This window comes from Haliaeetus albicilla, chromosome 3 (genome assembly GCF_947461875.1).
Source record: "Haliaeetus albicilla chromosome 3, bHalAlb1.1, whole genome shotgun sequence".
In the NCBI taxonomy this organism is placed as follows: domain Eukaryota; kingdom Metazoa; phylum Chordata; class Aves; order Accipitriformes; family Accipitridae; genus Haliaeetus; species Haliaeetus albicilla.
The window spans coordinates 5,080,871-5,103,005 of NC_091485.1; positions in this window are offsets into that span (position 1 = coordinate 5,080,871).

Consider the following 22,135-nt stretch of genomic DNA (forward strand, 5'->3'; position numbering starts at 1 on the left):
GGTGCAAAAACTTACAAAATTTTGTCAAAACAAGAGAAGAAATCACTTCGATTCACTTGTATTGCAAAAGAAATGTATTAGTTATGCTCCTCCCACTCCGGATCTAAATAAGAAACCGTATGTCCCAAACATTGGCTGCTTTTCAAACTATACCGGTTGTTCTAACAATAATACTTTTGCCTGCAAACCTCAGATGACAAAAATACGGACTCTGTTGATATTAATCAGCGATTTAAGGCAGCAGCATAGCTAATTTGTTTCAGCAACTCTAACGGATGAAAGAAACAGGTGAAAGAAGTTGCTGCCATTTCTAGAAGTTGATTCACGTGTCCTCAGGAGATAGCTGGTTTTACCTGCTGCATATGCTGTGTATGTTCTTGGCAGGGGCTTATGGAGGAAGCCATTCATGAGCAAAGAGAGGCACCAACAGTTGCTCAGCAGAGAGAGGAGCCCTTCATGTATCACTGTGTGGTCAGCTGCTCTTCTCTATTTTAGGATCCCCTGTGAGTGGCAGCTATGCTCATTCCCATTTAAGAAAGCCCAAGCCCAGGTTGACTTGGTGACCCGTCCTGGAGCTGCCAGGCACCGGAGAAGTCAGCGTGCCAACAGGGATGCTTGCAAAGTAGCCCAAAGAACACATTTAGGATAGAGTGGGCCACAAGCCGTGCCCATCTCAGGGCAGAGCACCAGGAGCCACTGCTGTCTTAAAAATTTGCAAGTCCTTTGTCTCTTGCGGATGCCTAAAATCCTCGCATTTTCCTCCCTTCGGTATTTTTGAAGTATTTTGCTGTTACGAATATGCCAGCTCATGAGGGCAGGTGGCAAAAGGCTGTTCCCTGCTCCAGACACCTTAGGTTAGGGTGTCCCACCTCCCCAGGCTGTAACACACGGGGAGTTGGGACTTGGGGCACTCACGCTTCTCCTGGAGAAGCTAGCCCTCTTTTTCATGGCATTGCTAAACACCAAGTGGAAGAGAGAAAGAGATCACGGGTGACCCAGGGACAGCGCAGTCACAGCGTTCCTCTGAGGACAGCCCTTCCCCAGGAGCACATCTCAGATCCCACCACCCTGTGCACAAATTCGCCAGCTATAACCGTGGCTGTACAGAGGCAAGTTCATTCTTGTGCTCTTTCTCGCTCTCAATAAACATTGATTTATCCCATGCAAAGGGGAGCGGTCGCGTCCGCCCGGCCGTCGCGGCACATTCCTGGGCAGGAGTTTGAGGTTGCCCTCGAATCGGGCTCTGCTGGTGGGACAGACGGAGGAGCACCCGGCCCGTGATTCTGCTACATCAAATTTGGGGAAAGGGAAAGCTACGGGAGCAGCTCAGCTATTGCTTGTGAGTAGTTTGTGGTATCGGGAAGTACAAAGTAGATACAGCGAAACCAAGAAGTATTTGCACATTGTTTGATTAGGTCACCAGAGAAAGTGAGACAGAAACTTAATGTCCTGAGCAACGCAACTGGGTGATGATTATATTCCTAAGCCTAGAAGACACAAATGAGTGATTTATAAAAGAAAGGGGAGAAAAATGTCACGTTATCTGTTGGAATTGCTGCAAGGTCACGAAAAAGATTCGCAGAAATACCCACAACTTACCAAGAAATAACGCCTGCGTCTCATCCCATCCGTAGCAGACGAAAGCTGACATGTGCAGAGCTTCTCATTGAAAGCACTGAGCACATCCTCCTCCTCCTCCTCCTCCTGCCTCACCCGGTGGCGTAGCAAAGCACTTCCAGCTTTCGCTGAAATCAAGAGTTGAGGACATTTAACATCTACCTGAACTGTTTTGCACCTTGCAAAATTAGGTGCTATGAGTTTGGTGTTTTTTCCTACCCAGGCTGTGCAGGGTACCTGCTACTCTTGCATGAGAGCGAGTGCTAGAAAGCAGAGGCAGAAGTACTTTCTGGTATTCTCTGGAGCAGTTCAGCTCTAGCTCCAGCAATCTGTGTTTTCTTTTTATAATGGCACCTCTCCCTGTGGTATCTTAGCACTTGCTAAGAGGTAATCTCGGGGAGTAAATACATGTCCACTCCTCTGAGTTGCCTAGACTGGATTTGTCCTTTAATTCTATGTTCTGGTGGGATTGCTTATGTAACAGATTTTTTTTTTCCCTCGTTAAACTAAGGTTGCAAGTCCATGGTATGGAGAATTAGGCAAACATTTCATATCATAAAACTACAGCCTGTGGGTGTGATGGGCTTTGGGCCAGCATCTCTGAACAGACAAATGTTTTTTGTCATTTTGGGGAGTTAGGAAATTGGACAGATTGCACAGAGATGAGAAATAGTAAATGTGTTTCATTAAAAATTATTTTCTCAAGCTGGTTTCAACAAAAATATTGAATATTGGAAATGTCGTTACACCTTTTTCAGCATTGCAAATGTAGGCCAGCAGGCCTGTTTTAAAGGAGTAAGCGGGAGGAATAGAAATAAAAGTGAGTAAAAAGCTTGCAACAAATCCCAAATGTGTATTTATTTCTTAGGGAAACAATCAGTTTAACAGACGTGTTGATGGAGAGGATGATTTCCTAGAAAAATAACCCACAACACTTTCTCTTCAGAAAAAGGACTTTGCATGCACAGGTTTGAATGGCTGCATGAGGGACATACGCGTGGCATCATTTTGGTGTCTCGTGTTGGGGCGGCTTACCAAGGAGCAGTAAAAACCACCCATGAGCAAGCCGGTGAGCTGCCCTCTCTGATTCTCCCTAGAAATGCCCTGTAGGCTGACTGGAAAGGTTAATACCTGTAGGGCAGAGTCCTCTTTCGGTAGATCTGAGCACCATCTGCAGAGTCTGAATGGGAGCAGCTCCCCGTTCAAAGAGGGACACCCCACCAATCCCTGGCACGATGTTTTCTTCTACTACCTCTATTCTATCTGTTTTCTTTTACCCCGCTCATGAAGGATGAAATGAACGCAAACCAGACAATTCCACTTGCAGAAACACTGCTCTGGCCAACCCTGCAACTACAAAAGTCAAATCTTTGGCTGAGGGCGGTGGGGCTCTCTTTCATCTCCTTGGCGGCTTCGAGACCAACCGTCCCGCTCAGCTGGGACCAGTATGACTAGAGCTGATGGAGCACTTGGCGTAGGGAGCCAGCATCACCTCCCAGAAATAGCCAAGCCAAAGGCGCACACGAGCAGACTTTGAGCGGTGTGAAGCGGGGCCGACACTGCCTTTCAAAGAGGAGAGAGGTGATTAATTAGCTGCCCAGGCAGTGTTGTTTTCCTCTGCAAAGTAATCTCTCTTTTGGAGCTGGGAGACACGCTGCTGACGGTGCTTAATCACTCCTTCGGGACGCCGAGGTACAGGCTCACCGCAGCCCTGGGAGGACAATTAGGGCTCGGGAGGGTAATGCCGGGTTCCTGCGCTGTTGTCCCAGCTCCGGCAGGTTTGCTGTGGGGCTACAAGCTGGTCGCTTGGGTTTTTCTGCCTTCATTTGCCCCCCTGAATGAGTTAAAAGATGGGCTTTGTGGATTAGTTATTTAATAAATTCTATTGTGCTTTGCATATGCAGCACATCATTTAAGCATCCCTATGGCTGTGCACGTTTGTTAAAAGCTCAGGAGTGGTTGTATTACAGCAGGTGAGTGTATTTTGGCAGCCCCAGTTGCACAGATGCATCAGGTTGCGAAGAGAATTTAATGTGATTTCAAATAAACCATCTGAAAACGTTACGAGCTCTCCCATTTGTTTGGATTAGCATAAGCTCTTCCTCCCCTCATCTCATTTCCTGCATGTTTAAACTACAAATACAGCTGAATTTAAATGTAATCCTCATGTCTTTACCAACTCATCTTCACTGACAAAAGCACATCATTAAGAAATAGTAGTGTAAGGGGGGGACTAGCCCCCCGTTTCCGAATGTGATGAAAGCAAACCCATCCAAAACTGTGCTAGTGGTTTAAATTTATCCCCTAAGCACAATAAAATTGGTATCACAGAGCTTGCAGATACAAAAAAATCTGAGTTCAGGTTTAGCAAAGCATTTCGGTAATTTTGGGATGCCTTCCTCAGTTCATAAACACTCATTACATGTAAGCAGACCTGGTGCCTGAAGAAAACGTGTACTTTAATCTATTATTGATTATTTTTACAATCTTCAAAAGCAACCGGAGTGTATCTCAGGGCAGAAGTGGAGAAGCTGAATGTGCAGTGCGTGCCCTGGGGATTTGCCAAAGCCAGTTCCACCTGCAAAGCAGCAAGGGGTTGATCCAAGCCCAGTGCAACTAGGAGAGGAGAGTGGTTATAACCTGATACCCTGATTCAGTAGCAGTGTGCAGTTAGACAGCGTATGTTTGGTTTGGGGCTGGGGTTTTTTGGGGGTTAGTACAAGATGGGCTTCTGCAAGAGCCATTACTTTTAGGCGGAGGGGTGTTCAGGACCTGAAGCAACTCGTCACTGGGAAGTTGAAGAGAGCGCCCTAAAAAATGGTCCAGCTGTGGTTTGCTTTGACCCGGCCAAGGCTGGGACTGTGGGAACTACAGCCAAAGGTACCACCAACCAGACCCGAAAGTGGGTTTCAGAGCAAGTCATTTCAGCGGAGGAAACTAAAAATCACTTTTCAGGAAGACTTCTTACCAGAAGGAAGACATAAATGCCAAAAGTCTTTAGAAAAAACTCTTTTTTTCTACAATTTAGATACTCAGATTCCTCTCTGTTATTGCCTGCCCTGCCTTGGAGAAGGTAGTGACCACTGGAAGAGACGGTCACTGGAGGCACAGAAACATGTAGCTTGGTCATCACCAGCTGTCTCAATAAAAGCAGAGAGAACCGATGCACCAGAGTGGCCTGGTGCAGCTCTTGTGCTGTGGCAAGAGGAAATGTACAGGGAAACCTGCGGCATATATACGTTGTCAGAGATGTCACAGTGGCCGTACTGAGTCAGACTATTTGTCAATTTGGCCCAGTATCGAGCCTCTGACCAGGGTCATAGCGGACACGTAAGGAAGAGTACAAGAACAGGTTAGGCGTGTTTTCCCAGACTATTCTTCCAGCCTTCGAAAATTTGCAGCTCCTGATCCAGAAGGGTTATTCTGGTCTTTAAAAGCCTGCAGTGGATATTTGTGAATTCACCCAGCCGTTTTTGACCCAATGTGAATATTTTACCCCATCTCTGTGAAGAACCATTTCCTTTTGCCAGTTCTGCCCTGGCCACCCTCTGGTGTCACGGGGTCCCGGTGGGACACCAAGCTCACGTGGGACAACCAACAGTCATTCCCTACTCACCTTCCCATGCCGCTTGGTGGACCTCTAGCACATCCATCCTTGGACACGTCCTTTCCTGGGCTGGAGAGTCCTGGTCTCTGGGGCTGCTCCTGGTGTAAAAGCCATTCCACACCTTTGAAGATCCTGGTTATCCGTCTCTGAACGGAGAGGGTGCCCCAGGGACCCTGGCTGGGGTGGACAGTTCTGCCACCACTGCTCCTCCTGGGAGGGAGTTGACCGCAGGAGCAGGTCCTTTTCCTCCAAAATTGGGTAAGCTAAGCTGGGGACGGGGGAAGAGCTCAGGGAGGGAGGTGTGTGAGAGAGAAACCCTTCACCCTGAGATCACTGGCCCCTTCTCCACAAGTTTAATACTTGATGGCATAGCAATGGTCTTTTTTTTTCCCCAGCATATCAGTCCTGTGAGATTAACCTCACCCTTCTCATGTTGGCCAGACTCGCCACCGTGAGCCTTGCTCTTACAAACTGCCCGGCCTTATTGCCATGCCGCACTGCGAGCTTGCAGCTGATTTTCTGGCTTTGCCCCACATCATTCCACCCAGCACTTTTCCAACACTGCTGCTTTCCAAACACCTCCGGCCCCATCAAACAGCTACACGTTTCTTCTTTTCTTCTGGGTGTATTAGCTTGTGTTGTCCAGGTTGGATTTTATTACTATATCCTCCAGATAAGGCTACTGCCTGCATGATAGAGTCTTTGCCTCCTACTATGAGATTAGCTGCAAATTTAATTTGAGGGCTATTCATCCCCTCTTGATACCTACCATTAACAACAATAAAAGTAGAATTCAACAACTGAGATTCCCAGCACCCTTTGGGTGCCTGTCCTTATTTCGGTATGCGGTTGTTGATCATTCGGTTTTATCTATTTACAGTCCTTCAAGTAGTGTTCGGTATACAGAGCAACTCTCTGACACGCTATTAATCACCTTCTTTGAAATGACTGTAGAAAAGATATTGGGCTGCGAGCCAGTACTTTTGGGATCATGTTAACAGTTTGCTGTCGTATTTCAATCACTTGCGCTGTGCAAAATAACCCAAGATGTCCCTCCCTCAGGGTATTAAGTAAAGATTGCAGCCCCTGTGATAAGGGAAGATTCTGACAAACATTAATCTGCAGGGAGGAGTTTGGTGGGAAATAAAGGGCAAGAGCATCGCCAAACGGCCTTTTCTTGCGCAGGGGGTGCTTTACATAGGCGCACGCACATTTTGGGAGGAACCCTGTTTCCCCATCATTCTCTCATTGCCACGAATATCGGGGTGCGTTCGGGTGATTTTCAGCATCCAGAGCTTTCAGTTTCTGCAGATTTAGAAAATCCTTAATTAAACAACAGAAGGCATATTATCCTGTCTCCTTTCATCAGCTTGGTATCCATCAACTACAGCTGGCACAAACCAATTATCCCTGTGGCAACCACAGCTTTTGACAGCTCTTGACACAGACCGCTTCCAACTTGTAGGCACCCCATGCTATTTTTGTGCTTTTGCGGATGATCGGAGGCTGTGCCGTGCACCTCCTTTTACTTCGGGGAAGAGCTGCTGGACTTGCGCAGCGACGGCAGTCGGGAGAGGGCTTTCGGTGCAGCATCAGAGAAGTTGGCTGTCCTCCTACTCGGGAAGCGGGACGTTTCCATCAGGTTGAAGTTGATGCTCCAACGTTCTTGGAGGAGCAGTGGTGGCCGAATCGTCCACCCCAGCGCTGCCAGGGTCCGTGATACGTACCCTGAGATAAGCCTGTGCGATGGCACAGCCTTCCCGACGTACGGTAGGAGTACGATGTCCGTCCCACCACGCGGGCTCTGGGAGACGGGATATCATCTCAGGCCGCCTACGAATCTGTGATCGCCTGTAGGCTGTGGAGCAGTACGCAAGGCAACAGAAACCTGTTGCAATGTTTGAGAGGAAGGGAAAAAAAAAAACCATACCGGGAGGTCTTTCAAGGCATCAAAGTCAGTTCACAGCTAATTAGAGGGCAGGAGGCTTCTCCTGGGTTAGTGACCAGACTGGCTCTGCTTCATGGCTGCTCTACAGCTGACAACAAGATGTAGGTGACCAGGAGCTCAGGCTTTGGGCTGAGCACCTCCACCCCACTTGACGGCAAAGCCTGGCAGTCGTTTCCCACGCAGAGATGGTCTCCCGGCTCAAAGGGAGATTTAGCCTTTTTTCTTAGTTTGATCCACTTATACTTCTCCAAGAGCCCGAGCCAAAAGCTATCGAGTTAAATGGGCTTTGCTTTGGGTTTCCAGTTTGTTGGAATGAGGCACAGATGAAATGGTCCCAAATGTCCTCATTTGTAAAAATATTAGTTATTTTCCCTCTGTGCTTAATTCTGTGATCTAACAAAAATATGAAGCAGGTAGTAGGGCATAGTCACTATCTTAAGGACAAAAAAATTGTATTGTTCTTCGCAACACCTCCCCACAGATTTTTAGTCCAAATCTCCTCTCGTGGAAATCGATGAGCATTTCAGAAGTGAGATCAAGGAGGATCCAGAGCAGAGTCCCTCAACGCTTTTTGTTTACCTCAATAAGCTACAGCTCTGGGCTGCAAACCTGGATTTAGCTTTGCATATTTTTCTCCCTTCTTTTAACGGAAACCTTTGTCGGCATCTTTTCTGGATAAATCTGCAATATACAGGCTTTTAAAGAATCAATATAGAGATTGTCAAAGAGTCAAGAGTCTGATTTCCCACACACACAAAGGTTGGGGTTTTTTTTATGGAATGAGAAGCAGAATACCAAGTACGAGCCTGAGGAGTAGGAGAACAATTTCATTACCAAATGCAGAACATTCTCAAATTCCTGGAGTTTACATTTAAAAGGAACTAAGAACTTGAGGTTGATATTTTGCGTTTGGGGGTGTTTTCTGAAAAGATCTTTTAGGGAAAATTTTCTCCAAGTGCCTCCTCATGTACTTAACTGGATTGACTTTTAAAAAATTGTCTCTTCAGTTAAAAGGTAACATTTTGTAAAATTCCGTATTAAAATTGTATCGATTTTTGTGAGGTCTGAAGACACCATTAGACATTTGGGTACCTCTTTAACACACTGGTAATTTAGGCTCTATAATTTTAGCCACTGGAGGGCTCCCCAATTTTTTAATTAATTTAATAGGATATACAGTATGAAAGAATGGAGGGAGGAGATAAAGCAGGGTGGTCCTAGCCACTACCACAGTCTCTACAAATACTGAATTTCATGCAAACTCCAGGTATTCTTCTGTGTATTCCTCAGCCGAAATACTGAAAGAAAATAATTTCAGTATTTCTAGTAGAATAAATATTCCATTATGAACTGGCCAGCCAGCAAGACTGGATGTAACTGACTAGCTAGATAGGCATAAAAATACAAGAAAATTAAAGTTTCAGGACTTGATAGCGTCACACAATCAGGCAAATTCCCCACAAGTTTTACTTTAATATATTAGTCATTTACTTTAATATATCAGTTTTTTGTGTGGATGATTTACATCACCATTGCAGCCCCCCATACTCCCAGCCTGCCAACACACCCCTATGCTGCTGTTTGACTGATTTGCTCCTCAGAGGCAGCTGGCCAGAGAAATTGTCTTTTTTTTTTTTTTTTTTAAATAATTATCTACATTTTCTATACTGAAGATGGTTGCTCATGGCTGGATCAGGTTGCAGCACAGAACAGAGTCTGCTCCTGCATCCTGCTCTGGCTGCTGCACTCTGAGCACTGAGCTAGCCATCTTCCAAGATCCCATTCTTCGCTCAAGGAATTGCTTTCCTTTAAATGGAAAAAAGAAAGGGGAGCAAAGAGAAGAGAGGAGGCATCCCAAGCTGAAATCGTATTAAGAGTGCCTGGTGAACCATGAACATCCTGCTTTTCCAGAAGTGGGGACATCCCAGACTGTGCAGGGCACAGACTCCTGCAGTCACGTATACAGCATCTGGTTGGTTGGAATATGGGTGACTATAGAGGCAGCACCACCACCCTGTTTCACCCCTCTGGATGCATAGTTCATCCAAGAAACTAACCGAACATTTGGCTCCAGCTTCACAGCCTCAAGCCACAGAAAAAAAGCAGAATCTCCACAAAAAGTGGTGCTTACCATACCTGCTGTGGTCAAGGCACTTGCTGGTTGCCCTACCGTATCCATGCGCGATTTTGTCAGAAACCTGGTGGTCCTTACAGAAGGAGACGCCGACGACCCTTTGGAATGAAACATTTGCTGGTGAATACAGGAGGACAAATCGTGGGCACGCTTGTCCCACTGGCAACCATTTTGTCAGAGCTGGGCTTGAACTACTTTTGTACATAGCGTTGCAAACCTCTCCATCCTACCGACCTGCACAGCTGCCTCGCCAGCACCATCCTGATCAGGCACAGGCCCATCAGTCTGGTACGGTTAGGATGATGCAGCTACGCAGAGGTTGGTACGTACTGCAGAAAGCAACGTGAATGGGGAAAAAGCTGAATTGTGTGGCTCAGACTTGCAAATCAAGGCACAGAGAATGCAAACGCCCATCAATGTGGATGTTTTCAGTGCATCCTTAGGAAAGAAGAAATGAGTGGCATCAATGTTTCCCTCAACTCTTGTCTTTCCTACTACCTTTGTGCAAGGTCACCAGTATCTCACCACGGTGAGCCATAGTTGTAGAGTCCTTAGCAGAGAGGCATGTTTGCTGCTAATAAAATATTAACCCAGATGAAGGGCTGGTAAAATATTTAAATATCAGACATTCCTCTACTCTTCAGCTTCCCACTTGGCACAAATCACTGCCATGCTTTGGAATCTGATCAAACATGTTTCACAGGTACAAAGAGGCTAATTTATAAAGAAGGATTAATCCCTCTACAAGACCAGGCTGGTTGGAATTTCTCTTTCCCCTTTTCATGCTGCAAGGCTCTCAAACTTTTTTCCACACAGTGCTTTTGTGGCGAATTTTTTCACCAACTTGACTTACAGCCTTTTGAGGCCACATGTTTTAATTCAGAGACCTGGCAGCTGAAAATTCCTATTTATCCACAAGGCAAGTACTATTTTGCCCTTGGCACTATGAACATCTTTGCAGTAACCCTTCAGCATACTTCAAGCTTGACCCGTAGAAGGGCAGGCAAAGTTACAGTGAGCCCTGGGACCAGAAGAGGTGATGAGCAAAGGTGGCAAGTCATGCCAAATGTAGTGCAAATAGCTAGAGGTGGTGGAAATGAAGTTCCCTTAGGACGTGGGAAGTCAGCAGAAACAAGGGGAGCACACGGCGACCTTCACCTCATGTAATGGAGGTGCGCATACCATGGTGACGAAGGCCCATTGCAATGGCAGGTGGTGTGGAACAGAGTTGCTTTTTATTTGAAATGGGCTGCTCCATCATTTTGAGAAATGATGGGGCACTCTGAGAAATTGTGAAGTTTCATTTCCTATGCATCCTTCCCCCACCTTTTCTGAGTGTGAAGGCTTCTGTCACATTTCCCTCACTTCTCCGTCAAGAATCCTCATAAATTTTCTATGCCCTCACCGACGGCATCAGTACACTGAGAGAACACAACTGCAGTTTTAATGGAGGGTTTCTGCACTGTGGGACTAGTTTGGGATTGATTGATTTCTCTTACCCAGCTTACCTCCTTCCTCAAATTACGATTTCTCACTTCAAACAGGAGCTAGCTGACTTCAGAGCAAAGCTGTGTTAAGCCCATTGCATTCACCTATGGAGGCAGAGCCCATGTGCTGCAGATGTTTTCACCTAAATAACCAGAGACAGAAGGTGGGAAGAAGGAAGCAATAACATAACCGCCCCTGGAGGGGAAACGACCTCAAAACTGTGCGAGAGGCAATTTGCTAGAGCAAGCTGTAGAAGGTACGGTGGATCTTTACCTGTTGGATAACCCTTCCCCACGCAGACCCTCATACTCCTCGCCCAAGCGGGTTTCCCTGGGATTCCCACCACGAGCCCCAGCTGTGCAGAGAGCACCTTCTGCCCTGCACCTCGCGCACAGAGATGGGAATTCCTGTACTTGTCCCATCCCATCTCTTCTTTCCCCCAAACTGGCAGGAGCCAACTTAGCTGGCACCGAAACATCAAAATCACCCAGGAATGCCTTAAGCAAAAGCTGTTTCTTCTTTGCTGTAGGCGAGTCTAGGTCTTCTGTTGCATTTTGAAGAAAGATGCCCTCTTAGCTCTCTCTGGAAGCAGACCCAGCTGGCACTAAATAAATGATATCAAAGTAAATCTGTGGTCCGAAAGGGGGACTTTTCACCTTGTCCAGAGCCAACTCCCTACCCAGCTTACCCTGGGACAAGCCCCGTGCCCCACCGCATTTCTTGCCTTAGTCATCACCATAGCGGAGCCACAAACACGCACAGAGAAGCATCTTCCAGACGCATGTGTTGATCATTAGTTAAATAAATTAATTTAAACAACAATTTAGCATTAGAGCTATCACGGAACTTTAAAATCATTAAGCGTTCAAGTATTTCCTAGAAAAGCTTTGAAGTGGTGCTTTTAAATTCAGCTCTCCAGCAGCTATCAGCGAGCTGCAGAATAGGGCATTTGCATACCCCTGGCTTGGATGCTGGCAGCCTTCCTGTCTATTATTTTATTGGGTCTAGATGCAGATTGTGGCAATAATGTAAAGGTTTGTCAAAGTGTTTTTTACTGTTTGGTTTTAAATTTACATTACAAACGCCTCTTCAAAAAGATCCAGTTAATCTCAGCTTGGCCTGTTGCCTGGGAAATTTTCTGTGTGGTGTTTAATATTAAATATAGCTCTTGAAGATTTCTTTATTTGCTGAAGTGTTTATAATTATTGCTGTTTTCATCACAGCTTGAAATTGGTTATTTCATGAGTACACAGGTAAGAATGAGACTCTTCCTATGTTTCACGCAAAAAAATCACCATCGTTTTATTAATCAGAGAAAAGCTATTGCTAATACATTAGCCTGCAGAAGGTGAGAAAGGGAGAACTGAAAGGTTTCTGTAAGAATGCCTAAAGAAATGGCAGAAACACGATACAGCTTTCAAACACAGACAAGGCTTCATTCTTTCTGTCTTGTTTGATAAAAAATGAACCACATAGTGAATGCTGTAGCTTCATGTTACTCCTGTCAAATCTTTAGTAAGTGGGTGTCCAGGGAATTAGATCTTAAGCAGAGGGAATGTTCCTCTCATTCGAAAGGTTTTTCATTGTGTTTATTAATTTAACCATTGACTTTGAAAACAGCATATTTTGCCTTCTTAAAGGGATTCAATAAAGTGAGATCTGCCTGACCCCTTTACAGGCTATTCTGAGAGACACTTATCCTATGTATCAATGGAAATATCTAGAGAGAATACATGTAATATAATTATTCATAAAGGAGAGCTAAATCACTGAGCAGTTACACATCACTTAGGCTGAAAATATCTTCAATTAAGGTAGGAATGAAGTAATATCACATTTTATGCAAGTTCCCATCAATAAGCCTGACACATGCCAGCTCCCATTTAATAACATATTTTACTTCTAATAATTCTCCTTTTTTTCCTGGTTCAAAAAATGTGGAAGAGGGCTCAAATGTTCACAGAAGTGAAATGCAGTTGTAGGAGGAATATAAGGTTTCGTGTTTTAGGGCACAGAACAATCCCCATCTGAGGAGGCTAAGATGCATTTTCCTGTTTGGAAAGGAGCACCAGCACCACTGGGATGCCTCATCACTGGACACAGAAGATGGGACAAGAGGCAGCGTTGGTTAAAACCAGCCTGAAAGGTCCTGTGATTCATGCACCTCTATTTCTGTCCCCAAAATGTTTGGGAGGACCTTTCTGTGTGAGCCAGTGTTAACTACCTCCCGTGAGGAAACCGAAATGAGCTTGTGTTGTCGCGCACAAGTATTTTCAATGCATTAGGCTTTCTCACATTGAATGAATAAAGTACAACTTCATCCTGAGGAGCAACCGGGAAGAGAGAGAGAAGTAAAAAAGCAAAGTGCAGAAGATGGGTTAGGACTGGGGAGTCATCCTGAGTGGTCGGTCCCAGGCAACCGGAGCACCGTTTCCAGCACAGGCAACATGTTGCAGCCGGTGAGCTGGAGAGACGGGGCTCTTTGCCTCTGCTAAGCATCCTAAATCCCACTCTGCGTGGATTGCAGGGATGTTCTGCACATAATCCCACCCTCCCCAGCACCTGGATCTCGGTGACCGCAACACGGAGAGAAACCAGGCTGGGAAGGGAACCAAGAACACCTAGAAGCCATTCCCATGGGAAGCCTCACTAAATCCAACCTCACACAAGCACGCTTAGTCAGGAAACAGAAGGGCTGCAGCTTCTAACAGCAGTGTAATCAGAAAAAAAAACCCAACCAAATCCATCCTGCGGCAGCACTTAGGAAGCAACTGCCAGGCTGCAAAAGCGGCAATGTGGGCAGCAGCAGCTAGAAACCTGAATTTCCACGTCAGTGTCTCATACTTCTCTCCCTCCGTTATCTCCCCCAGGGAAGGGGTTGCAAATTGGGATTGAGCTGTAGGGGTGTCTAGTGCCATTTCGGGCACCCTGGGGTTGCAGAGAGGTCTGCGCAGCACTGGCAGCTCCCTGGGAGCTCTTTTTCCCTGGATCAGCTGCTGGAGGCCGGGTGGGAGAGCAGAGAACATCTCGAAAGGCATCACACCCCCATGTTCAGCAACTAACTCAAGGTCAACTCAAAGAGATCCCAACAGATGCACAAATCTAGAAGTAAAGGAATGAAAGGTAAAATCCAACAAATTATTTGTCAACACTGCTCTGAATTCAGTTTGTATAAACACACACATACTGTATACAGGTATACATAATGTATATAATTGTATAAAGAAAGACAAATAAAATATAAAATGTATTTTTAAAAAGTAGTGTATTATTACATGTTGTGAGCAATAACACTTTAAATCAATTGAATGTGAAGTATGGCAAATTCCACATAGCCAACACCTTTGCTGAGATGTTTTCTGATGCACCTAACCAGTGCTGGCCTTCCAGGAGACACCCAGACTTGGCAAGCTGCATGGCAGGAATGCTTTTGTGGGTCTTTTGGGCCATTTTTGATGTATTGTGTTATGACAGCCCCATGTACAGCCTGGCCTCATTCGTCTTACAGGAATAAAGTTACTTTTCAGTCCCAATGACAGTGAAGTTTCTTAGGGTTTTAAGGTATGGGAAAAATGCAAGTAGAACTTTAGCCTTTCTGGCTGTCTTGCTAAAACCTGTTCATATTGCTACACTCTTACTTGGTATTGCCATACTCTTATTTGATATTGCCCTCCTGTATCTTGCTGATATTTCCTAACAGACCAGTTCTCCCAGCGCTCATTAAAGAAAAAGTGGAAGCAAGAGGGACCAAGGAAGCTGCAAACTAATACTGATGAAAACTTAAGAGGACAGAGGGTATTGCAATAAATAAGTCTTTCCTATCCCTCCGAAGATGTGCTCCAGCAGGGAAATAATCCAACCCTCCAAACTGCAACCTGACAAATGCAGGATTCGCGTCTGACTATAAGCTACCCAGGAAGCCCTAAGTGTAACTCTGTTATACACATAAAAGATATCATTCTTCAGGAATGTGATAATTTCTGAGGTAGATACTGTTTGCAGCAGGTCAAAAAGTTTAGGCAGAAGAGATTCCCACTGAATGTTTTTTGGGAATTTACATTACATTTTGTATGACCTATCTGTAAATGAAACTAACTGCAGAGATCAAGAAAAACAAAGGTTTTTAACTTGTTGAAATGAAACGTACAAACATGACCTATGGGAGAAAATTATGAAGTACAAAGTCAACTTTTCCCAGAAATTTTAGGTAGTGTAGAATTTGAAATTTTTGTCTCTTGGTTCCAATTTAGAAGGATTTTTTCCCCTGCCTCAAATGTCTGGCCTTGGAAAAGACATTCAGGTTCCCAGCGAGCTCTGCTATTGCACTGTTCACCTATACTTCCAGTCTCCTGAGCTAAACAAATACAATTATCTTTATTGACTCTGTTCTCATTGGCATGAGTTGGTTGACTTCGGCTGTTCGGGAGCCGCTTAGAAAGTGTAAGCTGTCTCTGAGCAAAGGCAGCGGCTTTCCTCTGTCATTCATTACACCACATCTTCATGAAGGGCAGAGGAAGTAATTTCGGTGTTATGCTTCTTGAATAACGTTAGAAAGCTTTATGGTCTGCAAACGTACACTCACCTCTCTCCATGCAGCCTCCGGATACAGCTGCAACGGATATGCCTGGATTTACTGACCTGTAAATTGGCTTTAAAATACACCTAGATAACCCGGCTGCCCTCCGTTGTTGCTCTCAGTTATACTCGGGTGGTTAGGAACAAACGGTCCTGATTTCTCTGGAGCTATGGGATCTGTGGGTAAATGAAGGGTGAACGTGATTTTGCACTAAACATTTAAGTCTATAAAAGTAGCGACCTAACGCACGGCATTTGTTTATACCTTAAAAATATCATAAACCTTTGCACAGGTAACATGGCCAAAAGCCCACACGGACCGAGGCCAGGGCGTTGTAACAAGCAACTCCAGAGAGCCAAGGCGTAGAAATGGGGTTGCCGTAAGCCCAACCGGGAACGTCGTGGAGAGAAGCAGGAGGGCACGTGCCATGTGCCGCCTGAGCTGTGGCCCGAATGCGTTTCGAGCTCAGCAGCTCCATCGTAGGTGCGGGCAACATGGGACACATTCTGTACCTCTGAGCTGCCTCTCTGCCAGCATCGGACCTGCTGCAAGCATCCCTGCAAGGTGATCAGCGCGGGCAGAGCGTTACTGCCCGGTGTTTCTGGATCTCTGCAGGCGGGTCAGAGCAACTGCTGCCGCTCCCATCAGTTCGCCAGCTATCGCTGGGCAACGCGTCCAGATCCCCCAAATGCTGCTCAGAGTTTGTGACTGGACATGTGTGGGACGGTTCAGGCAAACGGTAACACTGCAGACCTGCAAACAAAATGAAAAGTAAGTTATGACTTACTTTTTTTTTTGCTTACTAGATGCCGTCACGCTTAATGTGGGGACGGCTACGGCTGCAGTCCTTGTTCCCGTATGGATGGCCCCGCTCTGGTCACTAATGGTGTGGGAGAGCCGTCTGACTGGAACGGGTTATGCTGGGCTTCGTATAGGATGGGGAGGCAGCTGTGCATCGGGAAACGCTGAGGAGGAGCATAAACCCACTGAGGAAAAGAGCATAAACTATTGCAGGAACCCACAAGACGCTTTTCACACGCGTGAGGAATCAGTGCTGTGCTCTGCCACCCTGCACCGGTGAGTTTTTAAGCAACCCAGACAGAGAAGCAACAGTAAGGTTTTTGGACTGGCCAGTAGATGAACAGGGGACCTGGGGAAGAACCCAGAAAACACTGGCAGAGGGTGGTGAAGGCAGCAGCGCTTGCACTTCTGCATTACTGAGGTGGGGTGAAGGGACTCACCTGTGGCTATCAGAAGGCGCTGGCACTTCCCAACAGGACCCCTAAGAGATAAACTGGTCCTTGCCCCTTCAAAGCAGGATGAGCTCCCAGTATTTCAAACCAATACAGAAATGATGGGGCATCAGGTGGAGGATGGGGCTGCGGACGTGAAAATCAAGCTCCCGAGGAAAGCTCTTGCTTTGGAGATTTTGCCACGGGCTCCTCCTTGTCGCCTACCTGCAGCTGAAAGACCTAAAGTTTATTTCTGTGGAAAATCCTGCCGTCCTCACCGGGAGTTCCCCATCCACAGCGGCTGCCTTGGCTCCAGCGAAAGCCTTTGCAGTTCGGTGCCAAAGGAGTCAGCTCTCGGGGATACGGGATGCTGGTGGTGGCTGCTCTCATCTGGGGCTCGAACGGCCAAAAGCTAAAAAACAATAGGGAACACGTGAGTCAGAGTTTAAAACTGCTGTGGTTCTGTGGGGTAAACATTATTTTTAATGTAGTGGCTATTTTTTTCACGGGCAGTGCACACTCTGAGAAGTTGCCATGTGAGTTCACTTACCACAAATTGTTACTTTAGTTCTGACACAACATATTATACAAACGCAGCACATCATACAAAATCTATAGTGAGAGAGTGCAATCCTGTAACTGGTTTTACGATAAAGGAAAGAATTAATAGGAACTCCAAAACAACTCTTTAAAAATCACATAAAGCAAAACCGGATTGAAAAGCATTAGTGATAATACCAATGCAATTCCAGTTCAACTCCATTAGAACTGAGAAATTACCAGTAAATGACAAAGAAGTGTTTGCTGCACACCAGAAAGTCCAGATAATGTCAGATTTTTTTAGGTTTTCTCACATTGTCTATATACAATACTGCTCAGCCTCTTAATGGAACTAAGGTTTGACCCTGAGTCTGCTCCATTCCAGACAATAATCTCTCTCGTTGGTGTGGCATGATGGCTAGGTATTTTTCACTGAATGTACACAGTCCATTCCTTCTACCTTTAAATTTAAAGCTTTTATGGACAAATGCAATGTCCTATAAAATGGTACTGTAGAATCTGTGACCGCATTTGAGTTCACACATCCCCTGGTTAACGGTGAAATATATTTGCTCAAGGTTCGGTAGTCACCGACATTATTCATTTATCACCTGTTGGCAGATTTGTTTGTGCTGTATCATAGAGTGTTCCTGAATGCCTGTTTTATATTTTCTGAGAGGCTGCGTTTTTATTTCAGCACACCTATACACACTGTCAAGCACCCAAATTCAGCTGGAAATTTCTTTCACATCAGTGGGTTTTTCTTTGTTTCCTTTTTTTATAATAGTTCAGAAAAAACCCCAAGAGCACAACAGTATAAAACGGGCATACATAAGCACACGTATCTTGTCAAGATTAGAAAGCGAGCGCCCAAAAGCATTCAGAAGGAAACAAAGAGACGAGGCTATCCTTGAATCAAATTATGACTCCTTCCAGCAGTGTTAGCAAATGCTTTTCTGAAATATGAACATATTCCGGTTTTCCAGGACCCTTTTAAAAACGTTTGGTTCTGCTCTGAAAGGTGCCTGATATTAGGATTACATCTAATTTATCCAACGTCTCCATCACAGACGTCATGTGTTTGCTGGGGGAAGAAAAGAAATAAATCCAAGTTTTGAATAGCAGCCCCCTAATCTGAACTTGGAAAGGCACGCTCTGCGCGTGTCCGTGTGCGCAGACACGCACGTGTGCGTGGGTGTAGGCAAGGGGACGTGGCCAGGAAGGCAAGCGGATAATTAAGCAGCTGGGGAAATTAACAGCTCTCCGTCAGACCGTAGCCATTTCCCCTCGCCCTCCCACCCAGGGTTCAAGCCAGGATGAACACAGAAAGTGGGTACAAAATCCAGCTCTGAATTCGGTAGTTAGAGCAAGTGCTATAACTTAAAGTTGGTCAGAAACGGGTCAGGTCTCCGGCTAGAAATTAAGTGCCTTTCAGGGATGTGTCCAGAAGCTGGCGAGCTAGTTTTTCCCCAGGTGCTGGGAGAGGGGGAGCAGAGACCTGTGGCTGGTGGCTGCTCAGAGAATTCGTGTGACCTGTTCTAACCTCCAGTACAGGTGTCATCCAGAGGTGGGCTGCTGACAGATCATGTGTAGGGAAAGTACTTGGAGCAATCTTCATCTTAAATTAAGTTTTTTTTCTTTTCTCCTGTAATTACCAATTACCATAACAAAGAAACTGAAGGGGCTGATCTGATTTGTATTGAGAACAGTTTTGTTTCCACTTCTTTTCTCTTGTCTTGGGAATAAAATGTGCAAAGTACCAGGGAAGAAACTTTCTAATAAATTGTTGAATTACAACTAAGCTTTTGAAAGATTACCTGTATATCTATGGATACACACACATATATATATATATATATATATATGTAGGAAAGTATAGAAAAGCGTCAAGTTGACAGACGATATTTGTCTTACCTTATGGCTAACAATCCTCCTGAAAAGTGACATGCTGTGTCTTTTTCCCTTACTGTATTTTGCCATCATAATTTCTCTTACCCTCAACCACCTGCCCCTGCAAGGCAAGCTAATGACCCAAAATCCAGAGTTCCCCAAAGAATCCTAATCATCGTGCCCCACCACTCAGGGCAGACGGTGAGACCTTTGCACTCTGTGACGCTCGCCGGGTTTTATCCCAATTATTATAATGGCAGTAAGGTCAGAGTCTTCCAAATATGGATGAGGTAATACCTGCCTCCTCCTTTTCTTCTGCTTAACTTGGGATCAAAGCAGTCCCAGTTTCCACCTTGACTGCTCTTCGGACCTGTCTAATACAGCACACGGGCTGTGGACATGCTGCACGCTGCCTTCGGCTGTGGGTTTCTGGAAGCGTCGCATCCATCACATTCTTGCTTTTATGTGGCCGGGTTTTGGTGATGGGGGGAGGCCAGCATCAACTTTCCATGTAGTGCCACCAGCCTGGGCTCTCTGCAGGGTCAGGAACCTCGGGGACCCTGGAGCCTCTGGCCAAGGCGAGCAGAGTCCAGAGATGTTGAACCGTCAAGCTGCAGCAACCCTCCCCAGCTGGATTTTTTTAGGAAGAAGAAAGAAAAGGATGTACCCAGAGTAACATGGGCCAACATGCATTTCTGCAACCTGCGGTTTCTTTCTCCTAGCTTCCCTTCTTTATCACTCAGACATTTGAGCTGCATCGAGGATTTCTTTCCATTACTGACTTTTCCATTTCGCTTCCTAGGTCATTTTAGGCCCACAAGCTAGTTTCCTTATTTCTATCTAACATTCCATGTAACTTCAAAGCATTCAATTAGGTTTCTGTCCTTATCTTCTCCTCTACCTTGCCAGCTCACCATGTTTGTTCCAGGCTGTTCTGACTTCTCACTGATGCCCCGCTCTTCCCTGCTGCTCCTTACGTTGGCAGTACCCTCCCTGGAAATTAACTCCTGCCATGTACCTTACCTTTTTTTCCCCTCTCCTCTCCCTCCAATTCCTGTAAATCCGCTTGCTTTAGGATGTATTCCCATGACAGAAACTGTGCCTTTGCTGTGCCCCTCAGCATTATACCTCACGGGCTTCCTTCGATCAAAATGTCTCTAGGGGAAAAAGCTTCTCTTCACTGTTCTGTGCGCTTTAGTCAGTAAAGCTCCAATCCACGCCTGCTTAAAGAAGCTTAAGTAATTCATAGATGGGCAGCAAGAGCACTGTAAACATCATTTTTCATAAAAATGTGCACCAGGGAATACAAGGTTGGTAGGTAGCTCTGCATTTGCATTATTGGGAAAGTGTGCTTAAAGGGACGAGTGATAAATACTTACAGTTCTGTAATGAACTCCGGCTGCAGTAGGAGTTGCTTTTTTTCCTGCACTAATATACCCATACTGAGTAGTGAGAATGAAAACTTGACTGGGTGTGGGTGCGTTTATACCAAACTCTGTCTTCTTGTTTGTCTGCAGATACTCAGAGACAGCTAACTTTTCTAAAATAAGTTACGAAAGTAGGGAAAACATCAGTTTGTTTGGCACAAAGGATTAAAAAAAAAAGAGAGAAGGCTTTTTTTACGATCTTTCTCAATTTAGCCTTGTTTTCTTTTGAAGGTTCTCATTAACTAGTAACCACATTCAAAAAGTAGTCTAATTAAGTAACATTCATGTAAGAGAAGGGGAGAGAGAAGGCTTTGAAACAGTTGGTAATTGTTAATAGTTTTCTACAAGCACATTCTAATTCTGCATCATTTGCCACAGCTGCAGAGTTGTAACATCTGAGCCTTGACTTCTATATGAGAAGCAATCCTATCTTCTATTCTTGTATAGGTGATGAGCAGTCTATTTTCATTTATTTTGGTGCCGAACCAGCAGTCCCTCCACGCGGCTGTTCCTTATTCACTTCGTTCACTTCAGCTACATTCATTTTATGCGTAAGAGGCCTTCCTTCTGCTCCTGAGATTTGAGACCAAGAGCCTGCAGAGATATTGTGAAATACCCTCTTCAAGCACTTTATCTGCTTTAGACAAAAGATTTTAGAGCTTACTTCAAAGCCTTCATCTCTGTAGTTCTGCAATTTTTTATTACTTCTACTATTCTTCCTAGGCTACTTGAGGTTTGATTTCTCAAACAATTCTACTATTTTTCACAGTTATTTTCCTCCCTTCTTTCTCCTGTGTCTTATAATCTGTACCCACCAGCTATTATCCCCACTAACCTTTTCTGCCTGATCTTGGAGCCTGCACAACAGTTAGGAACATAAATAGGAGGAAAAACTATGTATTTGTGACGGTACCTGGAAGTCATCTTTTTTGTGAATCCTACGTCTTATTGACGAATGCCACCTCAAGATCACCATCACATTTATGTAGGTTTCGCTTTTGCTTGTGTGCTAGAAAGCATCCTGTGCAGTGTTTAGAAGATGTTACGAACCCACGCTAAATCAGAGCTCATAATACAGTAGGGCCACTCATGACAGAGTGATGGGACTCTGGTTCTGGTTGTCCTTTTCCAATTCCATGCTAAGTCAGGTGGACTCATCAGGACGCTATATACTTCTTTTGAGAGTTTTTCTGATATTTAGAGCTGTTTTATTGTAGTAAAAGATTTTTCTTTTTTAGGGATGCAATTTCAGTATCTTCTAGGCTTTGATGCTCATCTTCTTTTGGCAGCAGCTCAGAGTTGGAAAAACAAGTCTTTCCAGAGGGGAAATATAGCAAAAGGAATTTCTCAGCCACCCCTTGTGTATAGCATCGAAGCAGAATCAGAAAAAGCAGTTGGAAAAAATACTGTGGTCTCCCCAAATATATCTACTAAAATAGGTCGCCAAAATAGATGGCATTCTCATGCAGCATATATGAAGTAATACTGGTATGGAGTTATTCTGTGAGTCTTTCCCCCCAAAAAGCATCAGTTAGGTGAAACAGGAATTTTCCATGGATAGGTTCAATTAAGTTGGTATATTGATCCAGAAGGCTTACCAAGCCCAGAATTGGTTCCAGGAGGTGAAAGAGACTGAGATTCATACCAATCGGTACCCAATGATTAAAGCATTCTCC